General features: G+C 37.8%; 1 protein-coding gene across 1 annotated transcript in view; it reads left to right on the top strand.

Moving 5' to 3' along the window:
- The first annotated feature begins 2756 nt into the window (after nucleotides 1-2756).
- TENM4 (teneurin transmembrane protein 4) overlaps nucleotides 2757-27002 on the top strand; it is a 1506484-nt gene continuing 1482238 nt past the window's right edge. Inside the window, exon 1 of the mRNA XM_056495278.1 lies at nucleotides 2757-3070. The gene's annotated coding sequence lies outside the window, so the exon portion shown is untranslated. The remainder of the gene's footprint in view (nucleotides 3071-27002) is intronic.

Below are 27002 nucleotides of genomic sequence, written 5' to 3'. Positions count from 1 at the left end.
TAAATCAATGAGATTGGAAAAAGATAGAAAGGTGTTTGTCTTCTTTAATATTTTGAAATAAGTATAAAATTAAGATTTTCAACACTGGGGGTGGTTTTCAGCATCCCATTTGCACCATTTTGAAAGAGTATGATTTCCAGGCCATGTGCTGATTCTGTAAAACAATGCTTCAAAAAATTGTCTAAAATCAAGTACTTAAAAGAAATAAGTTTTGTAGAGGAAACCCAGACCAAATTATTTGGTTTTTTAATGTGTTTATTTTTTTTTTATTTAAAAATTATGAGAAAAGAAGTTTCTTTTACTCATCTCACTCAGATAATACTGTATTTTAATGAAAACTGCAATATCCTGTGAAGAAAGATAGTAGGAAGTTACTGCTGTCACTGGTTTGAGCATTATTTAACACAGCTCCATATGCATATTTCTTGGATTTTTCCTAGACTAGAAGGATATTTGATTATTTTCATAAAAAGTGGCTATCTTGCAAAAAAAACCAAAAGTTTTTTATGGATTTGCTCATTCTATAGAAATATTGATACAAGGGAAGTTCAGGTCTTTTTGGAGCTTTTTCCTCCATATCACTAGTGCTTTATTTACTGTTTAATATGACTTTCAAGTACTTTCAAATTCTTAGAGATTTGCCAACAATCCCAGAACACTGTCTTTTTTATTTATTTTAAAATTTTTTTAGACTTGTATCAATAAAGGTACAGCAGTAACCAGAAGAACAGAAAATCCATGATGTGATAAGCCTGGCACTGAGCCTGGGTGGCTCTACACTACTGAGGAAGCATTAATTGCCCTGAGCATGGTGCCATGCTGACAATACCCACACCAATTTAAGTCCTGCTCAGACAGGACTAGCAGCACTAATTAGGAATGGATTTTCCTGGAGATGTCAGTCAGCTCAGAGGAAGAGCAGGACTTCCACTCTTGATGTGAATTATGGGCAGTTTGGAGGACAGAGACATCCAGGAGCAGGTTTCATGGAGACATCACAGCAACCCTCCAATACCTGAAGGGAGCCTACAGGGGAGACAGAGAAAAATTCTTCACCAGGAACTGTAGGGATGGGACCAAGACCAAGGCATACAAATCAAAAGAGAGGAGATTTTGATTAGGCATATGGAAGAAATTTCTGTAAGGATGGTGAGATACTGGAACAGGTTACCCAGGGAGGTTGCAGATGCCCCAAACCTGGCATTTCCAAAACTGTTTTTCTAGGATAAAATTCTTCACAAGAAAAAAATTCTGTTTTCACTGTAAACCCGAACACAGCTAATACTGAGTGATTTTATTGAGATAATGAAGTTATGTATTTAGAAAAAATACATTTATAAAAAGAGATGTAGGGCTTTTAATGTATTTTAAGCGTGATTTTGTTTTGTTTTTTTTTCTCCACTAGTGTGCTTGTCTTGTATTTTTCATTAAGGTTCAGGTTTGTTCATTAAAGTTCTTACACAATGGACTTAAGGCTGTTTGTTGTTCCCACTTGTCTGTAAATAACAATAACAAAAAAAGAAGCTTTTCTTCTAATTCAGAAAAATATTCCCTGCAGATATTCTGCTACTCTGGAGACTATACACTTCCAGGAAGATTTTTCAAGTCCCATATTTATGTCCTGCAGCCATACCCCCTTGAACTGTGATATTATCACACCTCCCAAATAAAGCAGTATACAGTCAGACCCAGGAATAATAATCTCCAGAGCCATATCAGAGCTGCTAGACCCTTTTGCTGATTACTATTATATGTTTTGAGGCTTTTTTCCCCCATCAACCCATGAAGCCAAAAACCACTGTGGGACCAAGAAGTGTATCTTTCAATATTGAGAGAGTAGAGTTTGGACAGCTAAAGTAGTTTTAATCCTACAGCTTTGTGGAAAAGGTGTGCAAGTTAATGTGACAGCTCAGTTTCCCAGGAGAAGGTTGGAGAACATTCCAGAAGAATTAGCTGTCAGGTTTGCATGAACAAATTCATGTGAAAACATTGCATTTAAAAAGAAGACATGAGGATGCCACTTTGGCTTATATTGAATTTTTTGGTTAGCAGCAGCCTGGGCTGCTTTGTATTTCGATAATTTGCATCTACAGAAGCAGTTTGGTTTTATTTGTAAGGAACTGGAATTGGATGTGGGAGATTTGGGTTCAAATTCCACGTGTGACTTTGGACACATCTCTTCCCCCCTGAAGCTCATTTTCACCCATGAAAAGTAAAGATATTGATATTTCTTTCATTTTTCTTATCCTACCTGGCTGTGAGCTCTGGATTCTAGAGTGACTTGGTAGACCACCTTGCTCTGTGGGGCCATCTTCACAGCTGGCTGCTGTACTCCTATAACCCCTGGAATAGTAAGTTCTCATTAGGGACTCTTAAAAATGTGCTTTATCATGGCTAGAGAAATCCTCTTTCAGATTATTAATTAAAATGAAATCCAATTCCTTTCAACTATGGACCATGACATTTGCAGAGGGAACATTAAGGGCAGAGAAATTTAAACGAGCTATCTTGAAAAGTTTTATGTTTGAAGGCTTGAAGATGCATTTGCCCTCTCCTCTCCCCTCCCCGTATGCACAGTTTCAGATCCATTGCTTATTGACTGATAGACTTATTGGTGAATTCTACAGCAGTGATCCAGCCCAGGGAGGTCAGCAGGGTGCAATTACCAGCAGAACAGGCTTGGGTGTGCTTCTGAACTACTCCTCCCTGCACGGCTCTTTCAGTATGCATATCACATCTCCGTGCCTGTAGCAGCTGATGAGTGTGTGCAGTTAGTGCAGGCACACACAGACTTCTGCGCTTCCCTGCAAGAGGAGCATTAGCAACTGCAGCCAAAACGCACCCAGGCTGCTCCAGCCCTGAGCCGAGCAGCCACTGCTGATTCTGTCTGGAGGAACTAGCAGACAGCACTGGAGGCAAGTTTAAAAAGGACCTAGTGACACCCTGCTGTCACATCTGCTTTCATGGACCTACTTATTAGTAGTCCATTTAAAATTACTTTCCTAGTCCCGTCTGTAGTGCACATTCTTGAGAAGTGGCTGGCTGGGAAGCAAGGAGCACACTGCTGAAGGTATGTTGCAATCCTCTTTACCTTACATCTTGAGCTGAATGTTTTTTATCTGTGCATCTTGCAGACATTCCTAGTATATGCAGTTTTGCACTGAGAGCTGATGGAGAAAGGCTGTAAAAAATCATAGCATTAGGAATAAATAGACAGGTAATTTAATCTGATTTTTTCCCCCCTTCAATTAGCCATGCTGATTGTTTGTTAAGGGGCAAATTCAAATGTCTGGATTAAACTTTCTGGAAAGATGACAACTCTGACAGCATGCAGCATCACAAACAAATAGACTGCTGTTATTACTAAGAGGGAAAAATGTCCATTCATTGGTTGTTTAACTGTGGACATAGAACATTGTTTTCAAAAGGATGTGTTTATTAAATATGGGCTGTGTATGCACTGCCAGCTGAAATTTGCATGCATGTTTTGAGATTTGAAGAAAAAGACTCTAACTTTCAAAATGCTCTGGACTGCAGCACACTTCTTTAGACAACAGGAGTGAGCCAGGCTTTTCATTTCACTTAAGTTCTTTTACTGGCATATATTCATCTGGTAAAAACTCTTTGCCAAATACAAGAAGTTTGCTGTTATTGCATTTCCATAAATGTAACAGCTGTGAAGAGCATGAATATTCATAGTGTTTAGATTTTTGCTCCAAAGATTTTTATGATAATTCTGACTTTTAAAAGGGGTGGGATCTTAGATCAAAGAATTTTATTCAGGTTGAGATATTGTGATAAGCCTTATATAAGAGCTTCCTCAAGAAAACCCCATTATAGATAAGCATATACTGCAGTGCATAGCTGACTGTACTTGCTGCCAACTTGATCTGTTGCTTTTACTTGTGGATTCTTTTGCTAACAGGTCAACAGCAATGAAAATGAAGTACAGTTCAGGATGCTGGTCTCTGATGGGATGTTATTTCCCTAATGCTTTTAAGCTTTAAAACATATCCAAGACATTGTTAACATTATGATGAATATATTTTATCTTGGTGCATCTTGCATTTTCACTTACTGAAAACTTATTTTGGGATGTTTCTAAGGTCAGAGAAGCCCACTGCTATCTCATGTATTTTAAGAAGGTTAAGTGATTTGAGTAATCTTTCCTTAAGAAAATTAGCCTGTTAGTAGTTTGTCAAAATTGTATGAGCAGAAGAGATGGTCCTCCCTTGCAGGTAGAAGTAGAAAGGTCTTGAAAATACATGGGCAGCATATGTTCGTGTGTCTAGAGATTTCACCTAAAAAAGTTAAATAATCTTTTCTGCCTCCAGATCTCAGTGACTTCTCTGTTACTAAAAATATTCTATTAATGGGTCATACTGCAGGTTTCTGTAACTTCACAGTGAAGGAAACAACTAGGCAGGAATTGTGTTATATAAAACCACTGAGAAATTCTCTTAAGGCTTGTTGTAATTATTTCTTTAAAAATCCTCCCAGTACCTGGGAAGTGCTGGGAGCTGTGCCTCTCAAAAGTGTGACAAGTGGAGCTATCCATGCGTGCCCAAAGTGAATTTAACATTCCTGATGTCCAGGGGCACCACTTTGGCAGACTGTCCTCACTCAGGCTGGACTGTGCTGCTCAGCACTGGCAAGGTCAGCCTGGCTGGAGAGCTGTGCCTCCCAGCTGCTCCAGTCCTCACCCAAGCTGGGCTGTCTGCTTCTCAGGGGACAGGAAAAACTATTTGTCCCTTTCATCTGTCGTTTTTAATGACAGCTGAATCAGTCTGGGGCTTAGGTGGAAAGTTTCTCTTCATCCCCTCCTATCCACCCACCTCCACATGGCAGATATGCAGGGACTGCAGACATGAAATGCATTTAAATACATCTGAGAAAAAGAACAATTTAATGGGTCAGAACCTGTTTCCAGGGAGAGGAAATCAGACTACTCTTCTGAAGTCAGTAGGAAGTTGTTTACATGAACAGAAGTTGTTTACAGAGGTGCAAACTGGTTCAAAATCTCGCTTTCTCTTGGTGCTGTTTGAATTTCTGTGACCTGAGGACCTGGCTCTGTTCCTTTGAAGCTTGGCTTTATTCCAGGAAAAGTAGCCAAAATGGGGAATTTGTCTTTTTACTCACTAGAAAAACAACCTGTCTGTATACAGTGACAACAACAGATATCTGAGAACAAGCACCTTTTTTTTTCTTTCCCCTCATCAAAACCTAGGAGAAAAAGAAACCTCATACCAAAATACCCAATGAAAAAACATGCTCCCAGATATCTCTGTTTAATTCCCTTTGAGTCATATAATCTCTCCTCTTCTGCTTTAATGTGTGTCAGGCTCCTTCCTGACCTCCACCACCGTGCTGGAGCAGGCGAGAGTTAATTCACTCTGACCCCTTGGCTGCCTCAGCCGTCCAAAGCAGGTGTGCTGGTGGTATCAATGCAGCTGCTGATCCTTTTTCTCTTCTGCCCTGCGAGCCAGAGCCGGCACCCGGAGCCTCAGGTGTGCTCTGTCGAGTTACAGCTCCCAGCCCCAGCACTGCATCCCGAGCCGACCAGCCCTCCAGTGCCTTGAGGGATTTGATGCAAAGAGGTCTCTCTGCAGCTCCTGCTTGCCTTGAGCAGAGGTAAAGAGAGGGGTTTGAAAAAGCTCACAAAAGCTTAATGGATTTATTGGAATCGAGAGTGATTGGTAAAGCCACGCAGCGTCCAGTCCTTCTGTCTGGAAAAAGCAAGAGCTGGGTTTTGTGTGCTTTTAGAGCCCCAAAACAACTACAATTGTCACTGCTGCACTGGCTGTGAGTCTGTCAGAGGCTGCTGCCATACAACTGCTGCAGAGTTGCTATAGAAGACAGTTAGTTGTTTACACACTGTAACTGGGATTTCTGAGAGCATCCTGTATCTCACACACACGCTGCAGCACTGGAGTACTGCACAGGTTCCTCAGCTCTCCCAGGGATGGGAGCTGAAAATGAAGATGAAGGGGAGGAAATGCCATGAAGCCTCAATATTGTAGCAAACTGGGATCCAGATGGCAAACCTTTTTACAGCAATATGGTGGATTAACTTTAAGACTCCCCTGGCTACTACTCTCCTGTTTAATTTGTCTTTCCTTAATGCTGTTTTGGTGTGATGTTTTTTTGCAGGGTAATGCCAGAAAAGTGTGTGGTTTCAGGCATAGTCTTCTGCCAGGAGAACTTTGTTTCATCTCTATTAACCCCTTCAGAGCTAATTAACTGCATTATCATTAGCAGCAATTTGAACTATATGTGGATAAGATGCATTCACAGAACAGGCAAAGTATGAAACCAAGGTGATTTGCACATAAAGGAAGAGAAATAACCTGTTGGAGAGAGAACAGATTTTCACTCTTCTGGGCTTTATTCAGAAATATTTTTTGTTAGTGCAGCTGCAATAATGGCTCAATGCAGCTGCAGTAATGGCACACAGGGGAGATGCCAACCTCAGGCTGGTGTTGTATACATGCCAACATTTTTGAAGCTAGATGTCAGGTAGTTTTGTTTCACCCTGTAACTTACAGATTCAGCCCTGTCTTCTTGTAAGCTGCTACTGGTGTTAGAATATATTCTTCCTTCTCAGTGCAGCCACAGCAAGGATCATCACTGCCTTCAGCTTCTTTAAAAAGCTGGTTGGTGAGACACCCAGTGGTGACAGTGAGCTGGACAGGGGGACCTCCTGGCTGCCTTCCTGCAAGTTCCCTTTAGCAGAAATCTTGTCAGAAAGGCACCCTCAGACAAGATGATGCTTAAGATTCCTTCCCTTTACTCTCCAATTCTGCCACTAACTGACACAGATTGAAAGGAAGTTATTAAAAAGAAATATTATTTAAATAAAGTGTCTTCGGAACACCTCTTGATAATTTTGGTCTAGATTATGCCACTTTGGGAGTGGGTTTATAACTCATTCCCATACGAGCACATATGGGAATGAACAGCCAGTTCCACACTGATTCTGTATCTCACTTGATAGGTAAATTCAAACCTAATGAAATGGGAATTAAAAATCCACATCCAGGTTCCACACTGTGAGACAGCTCATCTGCCATCGCTGCATCCCTGCCTAAGCTGATGACTAAATTCATTATGTCTCCCTGCTTAACCTAAAAATTCCTTTGAGCTACCTGTATGAGAGTACAACTTACAAACAGAAGGCAAAAATTTAATTCAATTCCAGATTAATCCCAGAAATAAACCTGCATATAGTAAGTCTACAGACTATGTTGACCAGCTCACTGTTAACTAAAATGGGAGCTTAGTCTTCTAACACCTGATAATTTGTCTCTGGTTTGGTGAATACTTTCTCCTTCGTGTCCTGTGCTCTGGACTATCAACCCTTACAAACAAATAATTAGCTGTTGTGGATCTTCCTGGGGGTGAGGAGAAGCAATTCATTACAATGAAATAGTGATTTTGCCATAAAGTTACTAAGCAGAGCTTTGGCAGAGTGAATAGAGCAGGAGGAGATTTGTTTCAGGAAGGTTGCTAACAAACATTTTCACTAGCTGGACATTTGGACTTGGCCAGAATGTGGTGTTTATATTATTTTGGTGATATAGAAAGAAGTTATGGAACAGTTATGAGATTCTTTCATATTTGAGGACTCTGGAAAAATGTCATTATCCAATTAAAAAACCCCAAGTAGTTAAATAAATAATGAGAAAATGTAAAACTAATCCAGCTTCAGATGCATGGGTAAGTTAACAGATAATTTAAAAGACCTACTATAAAATGTTGGTAAGTTTTATTTTGAAAGAGAAATGCTGCAGTGGTTTCTGTAAATCCAGGGGATAAAAAAAATTATAAATATTTTTTATTAAATATTTCAAGTTACTATTTATAAATAAAGCTACAGTACTGACTAGTTTTCTCTTTAATAAAACCCAGATTCTGATATCTCTAGAAGATGATGGAAGATGTTGCTAGGCTTATTAAAGATGAATAAAGCTCTATAATATTTTTTTCATTGCATTAGATTTTTTTTCTAAACAAAATCTCTTATCTCAGAAAGCCATCAAGTTCTCACAAGGAACATAAATCACAGCAGAATAGGCAGCCTCCTGCTTCATTCACTGAGCTCCATATGCTTATCTACCTCGTGTTTCTGCATCCCAGGCTCCTAAAATGCTTCAGTCAACATTCCTTCTGAATTGTGATATGTCATGTTAATCAGCCTCTACAGTGTCCCAGAAACGTTTGTAAATTAGACTTTTGATGAAGCAGAATATTTTGACAGGATTTTTGCATAAATCACACACACAAGCGTGCTCACACACAGAACCTTTTTAGAGAGGAGGACAATTTTGGACTTTTTTTCCTGGAGTATATGTTGTGACCAGCGTGCTGGTGCTGCTTGAGAGCAGGAACATGTATGTGGCACTAGGCCAGGTCCCATAGCAAGGAGCAAATCAAGTTTAAGTCCACTCTTGGCAAGAAAAAATGTACCAGGGAGAAAGAAACAGAACAGTTTCCTCTTCCTTTGCCCTCCTTTCCCCCACTCCCTTTTTGACACTTTGTTCTCTGGGTTGTTGGGTGTCAGTCTTAATATCAGCATTTTAAATGTTATAAGATAACACTGTCCTGTTATGGTAGATAAATGTTTTAACTTAATCTGTTCTTCCAGAATAATCCAAACTCAAAAACCAAAACAATTTATTTGAATTTAAATAAATTTAAATAAAATGCAATTAAATTTGCTGATTTTCATATTGTTTATAAAGTAACCCAGTCCACTGAATATATAGAAAGCCATACCGAGGCTTGTTCAGATAAGCCTCGTGGATATTAGCACCTGGCTGCAAATCCCTCAATATTTATTCTCCTCTGACCTCCTTTGCTACAGTTTTATGTTCCACCTTGTCCTTTAGCCTGTGCTCAGACTGCTACAAGCCTGAATAAGTCTGTCTCAGCTGTGCCTCTGGCTGGAGCGTTGAGGCTGAGCGGGCAGAACAAGAGGGATGCAGGCTCTGTGTCTCTTTGGGCAGCCCTCAGTCTGTAGCTGTGCAGGCAAGGACCTTCCCTGCCACTCACTGCTACAGCTGGGGCCCTGACTGACATGTTCTGAGGTGTCCCCATGGCTCCACTCCACCTTCTGCATCTTAGAACAAATGGGAGGCACAACGATTTCTGTGAATCTGTTTCTACATACTTAAGAGTACTTTTTGACACAGGAGCATATAATATAGAATCATAGAAAGGTGTGGGTTGGGAAGGACCATAAAAATTACCCTTAGATCAGGTTGCTCAGGGCCCCATGCAACCTGGACTTGTACACTTCCAGGGATGGAGGTGTGTATCTCACCAGGAAGTGGCATACACCTGAGAAACTGCCAGACCTCACCAAGAAAGTATGGGACCACATCTACTTATCTTCCCCAGTGATGTTGCAGTCTAATAACCCTGTTGGCTCTGTTTCTTCACAGAGCTTTCCCTTTTCTCAAAGTTACTGTGCTTTCATGAGGCTTATATGGGCTATCTCTTTGGCAACTTTTGCACAGTTGGGGCTTATAAAACTCCTCTGATATTATTACAGTGTATGTTTATGCCTCCTGTATCTGCAGTGATAATGGACAGTTTATCATGCACCAACTAAAAGAATCACAGAATATGCTGAGATAGAGGGGACCCACAGGGATCCAACCCAAGCTGAGTCCAACCCTTAGCCCTGCACAGGACATCCCTGAGAGTCACACCATGTACCTGAGAACACAATACTTTATTTTCTATATAGATACCATAAAAGTGTATGTCCAATATTTACACTGTGCATGAGGTAATGCACACACGATCAAACATATTTGCAATCATATATGCAATTCATGTTTCATGAAACACATATTATCCACAGAGAAAGGTCAGTGATTTGATCTCTGGGGCAAATCCAACAGAATTTGGAGCATCCCATAGCTGAAAAATATACAGGTTAGCTACTGCCTTTTTAAAAAGGTAAAAGAGCTTATAAGTATGTACAATTTTATGGCTAAATATAAACAGAAGAATGCTTCAATAATCATAATTACAGCTGTAGAGCCAAATTCTCCTAATGATGCAATAGCCATATATAGATACACATATATATTCTATTTCACAGTTTGAAGTTCTTAATTCTCAACATTCAAGTCTTAGTTTCCTGCCAATTTTATAATTTTTCCTGTTGTCAATTGCTTTCTAAAATAAGTTTGAATGAGGTGGAATTAAGTTTAAAGTTTAAAAAATTAAAACCAGGTGCTGTGCCTGTAGCTGCTGCCATATCCCTTTCTTTCTGCCTTGTATTGCTGCTTTCTGGAGCAAGCTGTTTGATCCTGTCTCTTGCTGATGGAAGCTGGGGGAGGGGACAAAGCTGATGAATATTAGAACAGTGAGAGAGTTGAAGATGTTAAAAAACAGGGAAGCTTTGCAAACTAGGTAGAAATAGGGTAGTATAGCTCTTTTCAAGCTCAGTAGAAATGAAGTAGTACTACTTGTGAGAGCTTTAATAGCAGCCACACAATCACTGGCTTAAATGTGTTTTGGTTTTGGGTGCTTTTAATGGCAATAATTAGGTAATCAATACTGTTTCAGAATGGAAAAATATCCTGCTAAACAACAGAATAACATTGATTAACTAAGCTAGTACCATTTTAAGGAACATTAAGTAATCAAGACTGTTTCCATGATGACATCCCAAAGTGAGAGAAAATCAGGCAACTCTAGTATTGGATGGAGCTGGGGCTGCATTTGCACTGTGCAGTATTGTAGTACAAATGTCTGAGGGAGGCACTGGGTTCATATCAGTGAACTGGATCTTATCCTGGATGTTTTCTGAAGATATGGATTTCACTCCACTCTTTTCATTACCCTTTATACACTTGTTAATTCAAACTGATATGTTTAATTTGAATATCTCAAATAATTAATGATTATATATAACTAGTACTTTGAAATTTACTGAGAGGCCTTAGGAACTTTTCAGGAGATGTCACTCTTAATAGATCTACTTTGCATCAGAGCAAAATTAATGATGGGGTGGGAGATTTTACAAAGAAGCCCTGTCTGCTGGTAGAACGAGTAGGAGTAGGGTCCACAAGTCCTGGGTGCTAATTTGCTGCTATATCTACTCAGCATCTTGAACTTTTAAAATTAAGAATCCAAATTAATCCAGAATTACATAAACTTTCATATATTTGAGCAACTACAAGTTACAGCTGCAGCTTTTCAGACTCTGCAAAGAAAGTTGTATGTAGGTGTCCAGATTTAGTCATTCTGATCAGGATTCACTGAGAGCAATATTTCTCAGAGATATGATGCTGATTCCTTTTTTGTGTGATATGGCAGGAGATGACACTGCACTGCTTTTACTGTATCAGGGGATAGCAAAAAGACCAAGGCCAGGCTGAACAGGGCTCTGAGCAACCTGATTTAGCTGAAGATGTCCCTGCTCATTGCAGGGGTGTTGGACTACATGACCTTTAAAGGTCCCTCTCAAACCAAACTGTTCTATGATTCCATAATTCTATGATTTGACCTATAAGTGACTTTGCATGAGTGGAAGGCAGTGAGCATTTGATAAAAAATATAAAATCTTCAAGGACTGATCCAGGGTGCCAAAAAATAACAATGGGGCTCAGAAATAACAAAAAAGTGTAGGGGTGGGTGAGCTGGTGGTGGTTGAAAATTCTTGAATCTGTTTGAAACCAAGTGGGAATGCCATTAAGCTCTTTTCTAGGCCTAAGAACAGTCAACATCCCTTCTCCCAAGGGTTAACTGAGCAGACACTGTGTTTCATGATGCATGAGCATGTCTTTAAAGTGTTCATTCCTGGAGGCAGGTCATTACATATAAATCCCAAGTTTCAACAGGGAAAAATATTTGCAACATGCAGAGCATTGAGGACAAGCTTGAAAATATGATCCTTTATAGTATGAAAACTCAAAAAAAAAATATATATAGTCTTAAAGTCTTCTTTTTCAGAAGTGGCATTCAATCAAAAAACAGGGTTCTTCATTCAGAATTGGTCTGAATAGTGTGCACACTAATGTTCAGGTTTAACCTCACCACAATTAAAGCAGAAATGTTGGACAGATGAGAATTCTAATTATTCTTACAGGTAACAAGAAAGCTGTTGCCCCAAAGCTGAATTTGAAAACCATTTTCTACAGAGAGGATCAAACTGTACTTTCATGGTAGTCAAATTTAGTCGAGGTGAGACATGGATTTTATCCATTAGGGCTTTGGATTAGTCTATGAAATGAAACATACCATTATTGCATTACAGCCTGGAGAGGACTGAAAGGGAGAAGCTCTGCTTGTACGTTTAAAAAGATGGAGCAGATGCAATCTCTGTCTCTGTTTTCAAACCCTGATGCAGACAATTCTCACAATGTTATTTTTCCTATCATAGGCCATGCTTGTTGTATATAATTGTGTGGGATATAATTTCTACCTGATATCTTCCCAGTCAGCTGGTGTTTTGTGTGGGCTGATGGTATGTATAGTTTCACACTCACAAAGGGGGCAATCTCTGCAGAGGATTACAGGAAGTGGTTCAAGTGGACAGATCTGACTGGTAGGATAACATGTAAAATGTTTTGGCCTGTCCATGTTCTCACATTTTTTCTTGATAGTGTTTGGTCTGAAGCTTATTTACTGTATTCAGTACTCAAAAGGATTTGACTTGATCTTGCCCATTAGAGTTCTTCTGACAGGTGCTATAACTCATCTTCCTTCTTTTGTAGATCAGGAAACAGGAATTTATTGAAAACTACTTTCTAATCTGGAGTTCTGCACTAGTGGATTCATTTCCCAGAAGACTGAAAGCAAAATAAGGGCTGGAATAAACTTTACTTTATACTGACATGCAAATTTAGTTTATTTTGAGTAAGCACTAGAAAACAGGCCTTATTATCCAAGTAGAAATATTCAGTATAGTCTTTCTGACATTATCTGGTCAACTTGAGAGTGTTAAATACTCTGGCAAATTAGATAAAGCATGAATTCAAATAGAATATTTATATTATTTTAATATACAGAATTTATTGCATGGCTGGGTATTCCAAAAGGTCTCACTAGGACTACAATTGGATCTTGTAAAATTCTCAGAGTCAGTGATTTGTGAATGCTATGTTTATCCTCAGAATTACTTTACTTTGATTATACCCATATGTTCTGCAACAATCATAAGGGCAACAGACAGGAAAAGATATCCATGTTCAGGACGGGTAAACCTGGCTGGATAACTTTGTGCATTCATGACAAGACAGACTGTGTGCACACTGAAAAGAATAAAAAGGACAAAATAGGGGTCCATGTTTAAAAATTTCTCTGGTAAATAATGAAAAGAATGGTTCCAACAGACTTTGTGGAACCAGAAATCTGCAAATTGCTTCCACTCAGTGCAGACATTCATACCCCTGGTGGAGACACTGATTTTCTAAATACACGGTGCTGTTAATGGTAACAGTCTCCATATTTCTTGATGCAATGTCAACAATGATTTGTGTTAAATTAGAACTGAATAAGCAATTGTAATTAGTTTTAATGAAAATGACCACATGTCATCTACCGAAATTTTGGCAATTTTTTTTCAATTTTTCAACTTAGTTTCTATTCTGATTGCATCTCTTTTACAAGTGGCATTTTAAATTTATTTACCTTCTAGAGTGAGGATTTTTCTATTGTCTGCATTTTGTTTCTCTAATAGGTGCATCTACTCTCTCCCTTGTGACTCGTAAAAGTTAACTGGATTGATCTCATTGCTTTTTCACAATTTTGCATATTTTCCAGTCCATCAGTGATCCAGTGGTTCTTTTCTGAATCTTTTCCAAGGGTAGAGCCCTTCCTTTTCCTTCTACCTAGAGGCCTGTAGTCAGTGGTTTTCCCCAGGGATTAATTGTAGTCCATTATTATTAAACTATTTCAGCCATGCCCAGCAACAGATCAAGGAGTAATGGTCAACCTCAGCATGAGGAGGAGCTTCATTACATGGAGGGGAGCAGAGCCCAAGAAGGTCATGGATTCTCCCAGTCCAGAGACATTCAAAATTCACCTGGACATGTTTCTGTTTCATGACCCCACCCTTGCAGTGAAGTTGGACTGGATGATTTACACAGGTCCCTTCCAACCCTAACAATCCTGTGATTCTCTGATAATTCTGTCATTCTGTGCTAGCATTCTTAACATATGGAGAGCAGAACTGTGGCCAAACTTACAGTAGGAATTATAACTTCGACAAACATGTGTTCTGTTGGGTTTTTTATCATGAAGAATATTTCCACGTTTTTAATCCTAGTATAATATTAACCCTTTTGATTGCAAAGTTGTACTGAGAAGCTGCTCTCAGTTTATCACACTTTGTCATCTGAAGACTGTTTAAAAATCACAGCTTTCAAGATAGAATCTGCCATTGAACTTCCATGGCCTATATTATTGCCACTGGTTTGTGGTTTAAGATTTGAGACATGTATGGTTTGTAAAAAGCCTATAGGGATGACCTTTCCTCCTCCTTTATTTACTGCTCCCTAGGCATTTGGGCATCACTAAAATCTATGTCTTTTTTATGTGTGGTTTTGTTTAGTATTTATCTATTCCTAAGCCATTGACAAAAAGATTAAGACATACAGAGCCAAAAAGAACTAAAAAAAAATCAGTAAGTTTATACTTGAAATACAGCTGGTTGGCACTGATTCAGATGTAGCATTGTGTTTTGAAATATATTAATCTTATTATTTAACTACTTCTTCAGTAATTTATTATGTGAATGTTAAATTGCTCAAGCTTTATCACTCAAGATGCCTTGTGGTCCCAATTTGAGTGCATATCAGAAATCATTGCAGCAACATCATTATTTTCATCACACAAAGTTCTAAACAGCAAAATGTTGTCAACTTAAATTTTCTACAAATGTAGAATAACATCAACATTGCTGCATTCTTTTATTTCTTATTAGTTCAGTTTTATATTAGCCATTCTATGATTTGGTCTGGGATGCTGTTGTATTTACAGATCCATAGCTTTTCACACAAAATAAAAAAACCAGTTTCTTACATATTTTTAAAAGCATGGCTATATTCTGGAACATCTCCAGATCTCCAGAATATATTGAAAATTGAGCATTTGTGATCCACAGAATTTTTTCCGTATTATTTAGGATCTGAGTATTACCTGGATCTGTTTACCTTAGAATTCTCACTTTCAGTAACTGTTGCTAAATATTAGTTAGAGTTGTAGTCAGTAGTGTTTCTCTCACTTTATATTTTACAACTGCATTATTAACTCTCCCAGCCAATATATAAATATTTCCTGGAAAAAAAAATGTCTTCCCTCCTTTATTGTTATTAATTATTCTATTTCATCCTCCTAGGAATTTATCAATGTCGTTTGTTATATGAGTGATCTGGAAGAAACTTGTTCAAATTTTCAAAGTTTGCATGAAATATGTCTGTTCCTTGACAGCAAACATTTTACCTTCTGTTGCAACACCAACTACAACAGGAACAAAGATTTTTTTTTTCTCTGATAACATCAGCTATAACTTCTAAGGAAGATGATTTTTCTTAAGTGGCAAAATATTGTCTGATCCTCCCATAATCTAGCCAGAAATTGCAGTGAAACTTTGAACTGACACTAGTCTATCAATAACTGGATTGGAGAAATAGTAAGGGCATTTTTTTTAATAAGCAAATGTTGCTAGTTATAAAGTTACTATTAATATCATTGCTTAAAAATGGGTAAGTGTTTTCTGACTAGAGGTAGAATTGAAATGCTACATTTTCTTACTTATTCTGCCAGTTGTTTCATGCTGATGTCAAACTTTTTTTATGCAGGATCAAACTGAATTCTTATAGTGTTTAATTGTCAAAAAAAGAAGCTCTTTAAAAATCAACATGATTTTTATTTGAAGGCATGGAATTATTAAAAAAATCAATGCTTGCTCACATTTTAATCTGCAGAAGAAAGTGGAAAACAGAAAATAAGCAGTTATACATGGGCCCTTTTGTAAATCAGCTGAATCTCAGAGTATAGGCTAGGCTGCTGTAGACTCCATAGCTGTTGATGTTATTCTTCTCATGCTTAGATCAAATTTGAAAGAATTTTAGAAGGAATTCCATCTCAATGAACGCTGTTTATAAAACTTTGCTTGTCTTTTTATTTTTTCCATCCTTACTTCCTTGTTTGAACATGTAGAAATTATTGCCATCAAAGGAACAGTTTAGAGTGCTGGTGAACTGTAGCTGTTCTATTTTTTTTTCTGATTTAATAATATTTAATAGCATTGTAAGACTGATTACCTTACTTTTTTTTTAATGCTAAACAAATATTTTTTTCAGACTAAATGTTTTTATTCCTGAAACCTCCTGAAATCTCTTTCTCTCATATTGTCTTTAGAACTTTTGCTTGGAGTCATCTTTAACATCCTGCTCCATTTTTCCTGTGGTGGGGAGAAAGGAAATTGAGTAATTTAAGGTGCAGAATAGCTCATTAGATAATTAGACAATTAAAGAGTCAAACTGAATCTTTAAATCCACCCATGATTCCTTAAAAGTCCACTTTGGGTCTGGAGAAAAAAGATTCACTGATTTTAATTTAAAACTTTGTGTAAACTCAAGAAAATATCTTCTAACTCAAATACAAAATGCTTAAACACTTAAAGATGGATCAAATGAACAACGAAAAGTTTTTGTAGAAAAAATAGCCAGCATTTTGCTGAGATTGACATCTGGTATATCTTCTTGTAACTTACATAATAATTTCCACTGTAAAATAATTCTTAATGTATTCTAGGTGAGAAACAATAATTAATGAGGTTTTATTTTTGAACTTTATTGCCGTTATGAAAACTGGGTCCAGCAAATAGTTGAAGTTTAGTACAAAGAGCAGAGAGATTTTTCTGGTAAAGGGCACAAAGCAGGCAAAGCAGAGACACAGACCAGAGGAAGGACAGGCACTCTCTTGTTGAAGGAATCCTGTGTCATAACTCTCTTTGTGAAAGGAAGAATTGGGCACACAGAAAGGCTTTGTGACTGAGACCCAACTGACCTGAACTTAGAGACCTACATTAGCCAGGTGAGACCTCCCAATGCAGATTTTCAAAGTGGATGCACAGTCAGTGCCTCTTTGAATAATGTGAGCACTTGCTTTGGACCTGCTCATTAGATACCTCAAATTTAGGAGAAAGATGTGTGTCTAAAATTGTTCTGAACCCTATATAAAGATTTCTGTGACTTCTGTGAGCATTATATCAATGATGCAAAACAACACTGAAATAATGTTAAGTAATAGAGAAATGTGATATATAGAGAGGTCTAACACTGTATCTGGAAGCATATAAGGCCTTCATCTCCCCCTCATTTATATATACTTATCTTATGCATAATCTTGGCTTCTTTGCTGGTATTTTTTTTTTCTTCCTAAGAAATTATATACCATGCCTCAGACAAGTTGAAAAAGAAAACTTATCAGTAAAAACTGTTACAAAGAGTTACTTATTTTTACTTTATACCTTGTCCAATGAGGGTGATTTTTGTAAATAATGTCTGTATTATGCCAAAATCAAGCAGATCCTGGGCTAAATGTAGAGACTAAATTTTTTCATGCTTTCCCTATTTAATCTGCTATTTGAAAAACTTCAATGACATTAGCCTCTAGTTTAGATAGATGTGTCTTGTTTTTATCTGAATGAGCAGCTCCCCACCAACTTTTCAAGATAAATTCAGTCAGCTAGGGACTGAAGGGAAGCAATCCTTGTGTATGAATCCAGGTCAGCCAGGGATGGGAAGTTCCTTGGAGGATGGCACTCAGAAATTCCCATAGGCACACTGGGAAGGCAAGATAAAAGGTTTTAGATTAAGATATGGGATTATTCCAGGACATCACTCCTTCTCTTTCCTCTAGTCATGTCTCCTCCATACAGATCTACAAACAGCCAAATAAGATAAAATTTATTTTAAGGCTTGGCATCAGCTTTTGTGTGTAAGTCTTTCTGCTCTTATCATAAGGTCTTCTGGTTTTACCAAATTACTCAAACAATTCAACCACTGCCTTGACTTTCTATAGACACATTGTTCTTTAGTCTCTCTATTTTTGAAACTGCTGATATTGCCTACTTCACAATCTTCTGTGGAAACATTCCAGAAGTTCACTAAGTCCTGTGAAAAAAGGGCTGCTTTTATCTATTTTAAGCCACTTTCCCAAAGTGCCCCAAGTGTTTGCAGTAATGTGTGGGTGAGGATTCATGGTTCTGCATTCATTTTGTGCAACACCTTCACAATGTAAAGCTTGAACACATTTCCCTCAGCTTTCTTCTTCTCAAACTGAAGAAGAAAAAAGAAGAAAGAAAAGATGAAGACTGAGAACAAAACTTAGTCCCTTCTCACAGAGGTTTCTTCCTCTTTGTGACTTTAGTAGCTCTGCTCTGTACCTTCTTTAACATGTCACTCCTGCTCTGCAGAGATGAACAAGGCATGGTAACCAAGGTTTTATGCTGTTAGTACCTTCTCTTCTGTTTCCAATGCCCTTCAAATGAGTTGCTTTTTTTAGCTGATGCTTCGTGGGGAGCCATGATGCTTTGAAAGCAGCTGAATTTTCCTTAGGAACTGTACTTTAACACCTTGAGAAAGGTTATGGCATGAGAGCAGAGGCTGCCAGCTTTCACTCTTATAGCAATAGGGAGTAAAAAGAAGACCTGAACTCGATGAAAAGTCACCACTTTATTACCTAAAGGTGACCTACAAGAAGGATGGAGAGGGACTTTTTACAAGGGCATGCAGTGATGGGATAAGAGAAAATTCATTTAAACTGAAGAATTTTATCTAGAATTATATTAGATATTAGGAAGAAATTTTTTGATGAGAGAGGGGTGACATACCAGCACAGGTTGCCAGAGAAGCTGTGAGTCTTCCAGCCCTGTAAGTGTTCAAAGCCAGGTTGGATGGGTTTTGAACCTGGGCTAGTGGAAGGTGTTCCTGCATATGGCAAGGGAGTTTGAACTAGATGGTCTTTAAAGTGCCTTCCAACCCAAATCATTCCACTATTCTATGACCCTATAGTTAAAAAGTAAAGCTCTTCCATGTTTCATATACTTTATTGGACACAAAAGAAAAAAACTTTGTTGTAAATATGAAGCATACAAAATTATTTTGCCTCTGTTTTTCCAAGAATTTTGATGCACTCCAAATTTTTCTTCTTGCAAGTTCTAAAAGGCCATTTACAAACCCCTTTTACCTTTTTTTTTTTTTTTTTTTTTTTTTTTGAGAAATAATTTTCTCTTGGAACTTAGATATTCTATAACCCACTGATGTACTCTAGAGTTTCTTTCAACTACTGTAACTCTCAGAACCCACTGCCAGGGGCTAAAGCCATATATTATATACTACTGAAGTTGATCTTTTTCTCAGTGAGACAGTTTTATTTTATTTTATTTGACACAATAATATTTATTAGCTTCAAAGTCACAACATACATAATACTTGAAAAATTGCACCTACAGCATGAGAAAAGGGGCTTTGTTTTGAAGGTGGTTGAACCAAATCCTACAGTAATCAGTAGAAATCCAGATTCTGTGCTTTGGTATCTCTAGCAGAGCTATCTGCTGTCTGAATATCAATCAGGACACAAGAAAAATGGTTGTTGAGTCATGCAGAGACATAAAGCTGACTGCAAGAGATATTTTCAGGTTATATTGCTCCTTGTTGCCTCATACACATACAAAAATTTGTTTTCATGTGACTAAATGGTTTAATGATCTTTAGATTTCTAGACTTCTGAAACAAGCATTTCTCTTAGTTACAGCCTGGATTTCAGTTCAGTTTTGCAATCTAACATGAGAAAGGGCTCTGTGGATGTCAGTCATGAGAAAGAGTATATTGACAGTCATTGTGGGAAGGTGCCTAGCAATAGACATAAGAAAAAAAAACAACTTATTGTGATAGAAGCATCTGGATCCAAGCTGGATCTTGACTTTAAGTGGAAATAATGAGGATACTTCCCCAAGAGGAAAAGAGAGTCTGCTTACTGCTGGGTTTTCTTGTTCCCATCACCCTGCTAACTCCTTAAGGTTCTGCACTAAGAATTCCTGCAGTAATAATTCCTGGGGGAAGAATGTTTGGGGGTGTCATTTTACTGTGAGTGATTACTGAATTTAAAACCTAATAGTCCAGGGAGATTCTGCAAGTTCCAGATGTGACCACTGAGTGGCAATCAGGGTATACTCTTGAAAAGCCTGGGATTCTTTCTCCTGGGCTGAGCACTATGCAGCCAGCCAGGCTTCCTGTGTCCTTCTCAAGCATTTTCCATGGCTCCCAAATTCCACGTGGTTTGTAAGAAGTCCATGTGTATCTGGACAGGTAGAGGAACTGTGCTGGGTGAAGGTGATGGTTAGTCCACAACTGCTGCCAAAAATGAAACAGGACAGCAAGGCTTAAGGAAGCTGGAGCAACCAGCCCATCTTGAGACTGCCCTGCATATGCAGCCTTATCCAGCAATGAGAGCCAAGACCATGAGGAGATGCTCTGTTTACTACCCTGGATCCCTTAAAAGGCTGCCTCCAGTTTTGCATGTTCATGGTGTGTGTCTTGAGGCTGATCATCAGCTCAGAAGGTCAAGAAAATTTGTGCTTGGCTTTCAAAAATTATATGGTACCATCTATACTGCAGCTAGATCTGGAGAAAACCTAAAGCTGACCAAGAGAATCATGTCTTCTCAGAAACCACATATCAAAGGCTTATTTTTGATGTCTCCTTGCTCATTTCAAAATTGCAGGGTCTGGGGCTCCTTATACCAAGGAACTTATGTATGCATAGGCAGCTATGGAACACAGTAGTCTGAAATAGAGGCAATTGATCAATTTTAGGCTGATCTACCTGGATTTCCATCTTCTATGTGTAAAATAGACATGACTGCTTTCCCCTTCTTTATGGAGTTACTATAAATGTTGTGGTGAATGGAGTAAAGTACTTTAAATAAGGAGAATGGGGAAAGTTTGGGCTGGACTGGAAAGTTTTAGCTGTCCTAGAAACTGTGTAAAATTGGATTTTGTCAAACTTTCACGTTTTCCCAGTTACATGTACATGATTAATATTTTAAAAATGGCATGGACTTTCTCTTACAAGCTACAGCACTGTGTCAGAGTCATCAAGCATTTTGTTTACCCAGAATTTCTTGGAGCCTATTCCACGACACATTCTCTTTCAAAATGCAGCATTACAATCTCAAAGAAGCATCTAGAAGAGCTTCATTGTGTTCTGCACTTTTTCACACACACACATACACCCAAATGCACATATTAAAAAAATATAAAAAAAACTTCAAACTCACAAGTATTTACAGGTTTTTTTCTCCATAACATTCTTTGTAAGTATTTTCTATATGTCTTTTTTGTCCTGTAATTAGTATTTAATGAAGTGATTGGGTTAAAAAGGCATTTCATAAGATTCCAACTAATTAAATTCCCGTATGATTTCCAGCTAACAAACTATTTTTCTTAGAGTGAAAAAGAAAACAAAAACTTCTAAATCAAATCCATATTGCTTTTTAAAAAAACATTGCAAATATTTACTGCCATGTTTGGAAGCTTCTCTTGTGTTGCTATTCAAACATGGTGTTGAGCACTTCTCTTTGGAAAAAATATCATTGAAGCCTCATCATTTTCCTCAAGAAAAATTAAAGCAAACCTTTATATAAGGATTCTCAATTAAATTTAGGAAAGGATTTCAGTTATGAGTTAGCATCCTTACATAGGTAAAAAGAGAAATTGAGTTGCTTGAAACAAAACGTGTTTTTAGAGGTAATATTTTTCTGTAGATGCTATTTTAGGCAAAAAGACATGCTGAACTGAAAGGTGGGACTTAAAATCCCAGATTATAGCTTAGTGATTCCTGGCAGATATAGCTCTCTCCAAGGTGTGCAATAGCTTTTTAAATTTGACCTATACCCAAAACTGATTTGGGCCAAAAAGACTTTCAAGCTTTCAAAAAGTCTTTCCAGAGGTTGGCTTTGAGCAATGTTTTTGAGCTTAGAGGACACTCTAGAGGCCACATGAGCAAAAGGAGTTGTGGCAGTGATATTAGCTCTCTGGTCAGAGTTTCAACATTGATTTCATGGGGAGCAGGATTAACTGGTCTACTAAAAATAGTCTACTATTTTTAATAGGGTTGCCACAAATTTTCTGCACATTCAGAACAAAAAACTCATGAAGAAAGTCATCCAATTCTCCAGGGAGATCACTGTGATTATAATAATAGGCCTTGAACACTTGTGGTGATGGGGCAGCCTGCTTCTCTGGGCAGCCTGTGCAAGTGCCTCACCACCCTCACAGTAAAGAATTTCTTCCCTATATCTGATCACATCCTGTCCTCTCTCAGTTTGAAGTCATTACCCTTTGTCCTATTGCTGCTACCCTCGTCAAATATTCTTCTCCATCTCTCTTGTAGCCCTTTTAGGTACTTCATAGTGCTAGAAGGTCACTCTGGAACTCTCTCTTATCCAGGCTGAACAAACTCAACTCTCCCAGCCTGTCTTCATAGCAGAGGTGATCTATATGTGCTCCAACATGTCCATATCCTTCCTGTGTTATGATTGCAGGGTTGATTGCAGTACTCCAGGTGGGGGTTTCATGACTGTACAGCTGAGGGGAGGATCAGCTCTCTAAATTATGTGCTGCACAAACGTGCAGTTTGGAGAACCTTAAAAAACCTGAGAGGAGAATTAATTAGGGAACTTTATGTTATATGCCAAGTATAAACTGATTTTTAAAAATCTCTCAATTTTATTTTATATATATATATATATATATATATATACACACATATGTGTATATATATATATACACACACAAAAAAAAAAAATGGATGCATACCTTATATATTAACTAATCTGCCTCATGAAGCCACAATGCACAAAGAGAGTAATGGCATTTATCTCTCTGTGACTAATGAAGTGTATCCCTCATATTTTTTAGCAAAACAGTTAGCATGAGTCAAAATGCCAGTTAGTGCTCAGAACTCTGCAAGCTGTGGGCCATTGATGCCTCTCAGGACTTGTCTCAAGAACAAAGATAAATTTGTATTTTAAGTGTATCACAGTGAATGATGAGTACTTGCCATATGGAAACGTGGCCTTTAGGAATGAGTTGTGATTTATAGAAAGTACTAGATGATGCCCTAAAAATTTTGTAGTCACCCTGAGAATACTTTGCACAACTACTGCACTGTATAAGAACCTATTTTAAAACTAAATTTAAGCTTAGACCTTTTCTGCAGAAGGGTTAATTTAATGCAATCCTTGGTGGTACTAAATCAGAAATATTTATGTGGAGTTAATCTGCTTTTTATTTAATCCCTGGCATATTTTTATGTGTCTGGACAAGACAGGATAAAAATTAGCCAAACTCGATGCAGCAGAAGGCACTCTCAGGACTCATTCTTTGGTACCACTGTAAGTACTGTTATGGTGCCACTGGATTTCATCTCCTGATGCAGCAGAATGTGGATTCAGAGGAGAAAATCAGTAATATATTTGTCTCACTAGCAGGACACATTTAATTTCTGTTTTGTATTCAAGAACAGTTTGGAGAGCAGAACCTGTCCTTGATTTACTCCTACAACTGGAAGGTGGCAATCCAAACAATAGTGAGGGTGGAAAGAAGCCTGTAGTGAAGTTCCTTCCCAGGTACTCAGGAAAATACTACATATCTATCAAGGAAAGTAGTCATTCCTCAGTGACAGGAAGATCAGGCAGAGATTTTAACTCCAGAAGGTATTTCTTGAAGGTACAATGCCTTTCAGAAGTACTGTCAGGTTAGTGTAATTTTTACAGCTTGTATTCTTACACCCAGACTACATTGCAGTCAAAAAAAAAAAAAAAAAAAGAAAAAAAACACACCATGACATATACATCAACAGCACCTTCAGTTTCACTTAACCTGCTCTTAAATGCCAGACCCTCCTATAAATAGAGTAACACAGCAAACACAACAAATACTCCTACTATTCATGCAACCTGTCTATTCTCTGAGTAGAGCATTTAATAGTTTAACTTGTCAAAACATGCACTATATGTTCAATCCTTCTTCTGTAACCTGCATTTTACTTCTCCCTGCTGGTTGCTCCTGCCTGCACACTGTCTCAATCTCAGCTGCAAAGTCCTTGGGGCAGGACATATTCTGCACATGATACTTCTTGGATCCTCAGTCCTATTTCAGGATGTACAGGTATATATAGGAATAGCAGAATCTGTCTTTGGTTAAATATGATAATTCCATAGAATCCAATGGAAGGTACTGGCCAAGCCAGGAAATATATATATATATATATATATATATATATATATATATTTTTTTTTTTTTATTCTGATTAGCTGTTTTAAATCTCAGAAGAAAACAGAAAAATTACCTGGAAATTGCTTTTAAAATTTTGCATGGATATAGCAGCACCTGTATCCCATGTGGCCTCCCAGGGAAATGAAAAACCTGTCTGCTCCAAGTGAGAAGAAAACCACAGTGGTTGGTTCAGAATGCTCATGAAACAGAAACAGCAGTGCATGACAGGTCTCTAGTGGCTGAATGGCACCTGCTTTATATCCTTACTGCCAAATGCTAGAGACATTTTTGATACTGCTCAGCATGCATAGATCAGGCTTTGGCAAATGTACGGTTTGGGATTGTGGCATCAGTTGCAAGTGGTATTAAAGAGTTGCAAACATATGAAATGATTAAATTTTTCACTCCAGAAACATGTATTTTCCAGTACACAGCAGCAGCCATGAAGGAATGGAACATAAAGTTCCTCTCAGACAAAAAACTTGTGTAAATCTTCCATAGTGATTTGATAGTAATTTGATGAGAAATGCCAGGCAGAAATGTGGGCTGAATCAGCACCTGACCCATTTGTAGTCCATGAAATTGAGAATTCTTCCTTGAAATGTGAAATAAAAATTGGGTTTCTTTTGTGACCACATTGTGTTCTGGTTCTGCAAAGTGTGTGTGCAGGAGTGTAAACAATAGCAGAAATTTTAAGAAAATGCACAAGCTCCCAGTCAGAGCCACAACAGAGAAATGAAATTTCTTTTTCTTGATTTTACAGCTCTGGATGCTTTCTGGTATTCATGGGGGGGGGGGGGGGGGGGAAACTGTAGATCAATATTACTGGCTCAGAACAATAATACCATTTGCCCCACATTCTCTGGTTTTCCCTGTCTTAACTCACATTTTTTGAGGAAAAAATGCTTACTAAGAATGAAAATATCTGCAGGTTTCTGCATCCAGGGCTTTTAAGAATATTATATGGAAGATGATCAGATAACCAGATAACCAGAAGATTAATCTCATGTAAGTGTTGAGCTGGGTCTTATTTAGTGGAATATACATGAAAAGCATTAACTTCATAAAAGCACGTGGCCATGGGGAAATAGCATGTATTTTTTTACTGGTATCTCCTCCCCCTCAAAAAATGTAAAATACAATTTGCCTCAAAGCATCCTTGTCTCGTTTCTGGGATGAATTTCAGTTTACAATATTAACACTGAAGGAAAATGTTTAACACGTGCCTTGTGACAGGAACAAAAACAATTATGATTGTTTCTGGGCATGAACATACACTATGAGATTAGTTCCTTCCTCACAGACTTTCCAATGTAGGTTTAAAATAATGGTAACAGGTGGATTCAAACAGATGGGAAGAGCACGAGTTATTAGTATTGGAACAGTACACTAGAGAAAATGTGTTGTTGTTTAAGCACTGACTAATTAACAACTCATTAAAATAGTCTTGGTGCATATGTTTCAAACTTAATACCCTGCTAAAGCCAGAGTACCTGCAGCTAAATTTAACAGATAGAGAAAAGATTATGTCCAATGTAGAATTTGGAGATATATTTACCTTGAGGTAAATTTGGAGACATATTTACTTTGAGAAAGCAGGAATAACCACATTTTTAAGAAAATGAAATGCTACTTAGTACATACAGACTGCTCTTCCACATGACACTTGTATCAACAGTTCTTCCTTTAATGGCTGAAAATTCCCAACAGTTTGCACCCACAATTAGATTATATTAATTTTTAATTCCTTTCTAGTAGTACTTAGGTGAACTCAGATTCACCTCACCTGCTTAGGCACCTAAAGATCTTAATTTGGGAGCCCAGTCACCAAAGACAATGCACATATTCATAGCTCTCCTTTTTCTTAAAGTTGTGGCAATACTTATGAACATTTTAAGGCAGCTTCTTACTTGGAAGGAAATTTAAGCAACACTGTGAACTGAAAGACCCATTCAAAAAGAAGCATTAGTCATGAGGATTAAGCAAGCACAATGGGAGCAAGTTACAAGAGAATATTTCCAGGTGTAATGACAAACTCTCTCCTATTATATAAATTAGCTGTGGACCATCAGCCATGAGTGAAACCAATTGCTATCCCCTAAAAAATAATGACATATAGTCTAGGAGTAATGTAAGAGTTAGTACAGTAGAAAAGATGACTTTTTAATGATGTCTTTTGGAAACTGCTGCTCTTTGCTCAGAGAAAATAAGTGCAGCTTGACATGAATGCATGCTACAAGATCACAAATTTCTAACTTTCAACATTCTCACACCTCCTAGACTCCTAGAATGGTTTGGGTTGGAAGGGACTTTAAAGATCACCTATTTCCAATCCTCCTGTCTGTTTGGGCTCACTCCAGAAGGTGAGGGTAGCTGAGGTACTTGCAAATGTATCCCTTGGGGTAGATTAGAATAATATGACACCGAATGACTGGTGTACATATAGATGTATATTTTAGAAAAAATTTGGTTATAATAGAAAGGAGGTATGTAGCAATTTTAGTTATTATTTATAGTAATATAGCAATATAAAAATCTGAGGAAAATATATATGGAAAAGAAAGAGAAAGAAAGGATAAGAGTAGATAGCACAGAGGAAATGTATCACCACCCATAGATCCAGCAAGAAGACTTGATTGTTGTTGGTTGCAATCCTGATCCATTGAGGAAGGAGGAAGCCCAGGAAACAAAG

The sequence above is a fragment of the Oenanthe melanoleuca genome, chromosome 1, assembly GCF_029582105.1.
Source record: "Oenanthe melanoleuca isolate GR-GAL-2019-014 chromosome 1, OMel1.0, whole genome shotgun sequence".
NCBI lineage: Eukaryota > Metazoa > Chordata > Aves > Passeriformes > Muscicapidae > Oenanthe > Oenanthe melanoleuca.
The sequence above is the reverse complement of the archived record's forward strand: the minus strand, read 5'-3'. Positions and strand labels throughout refer to the sequence as shown.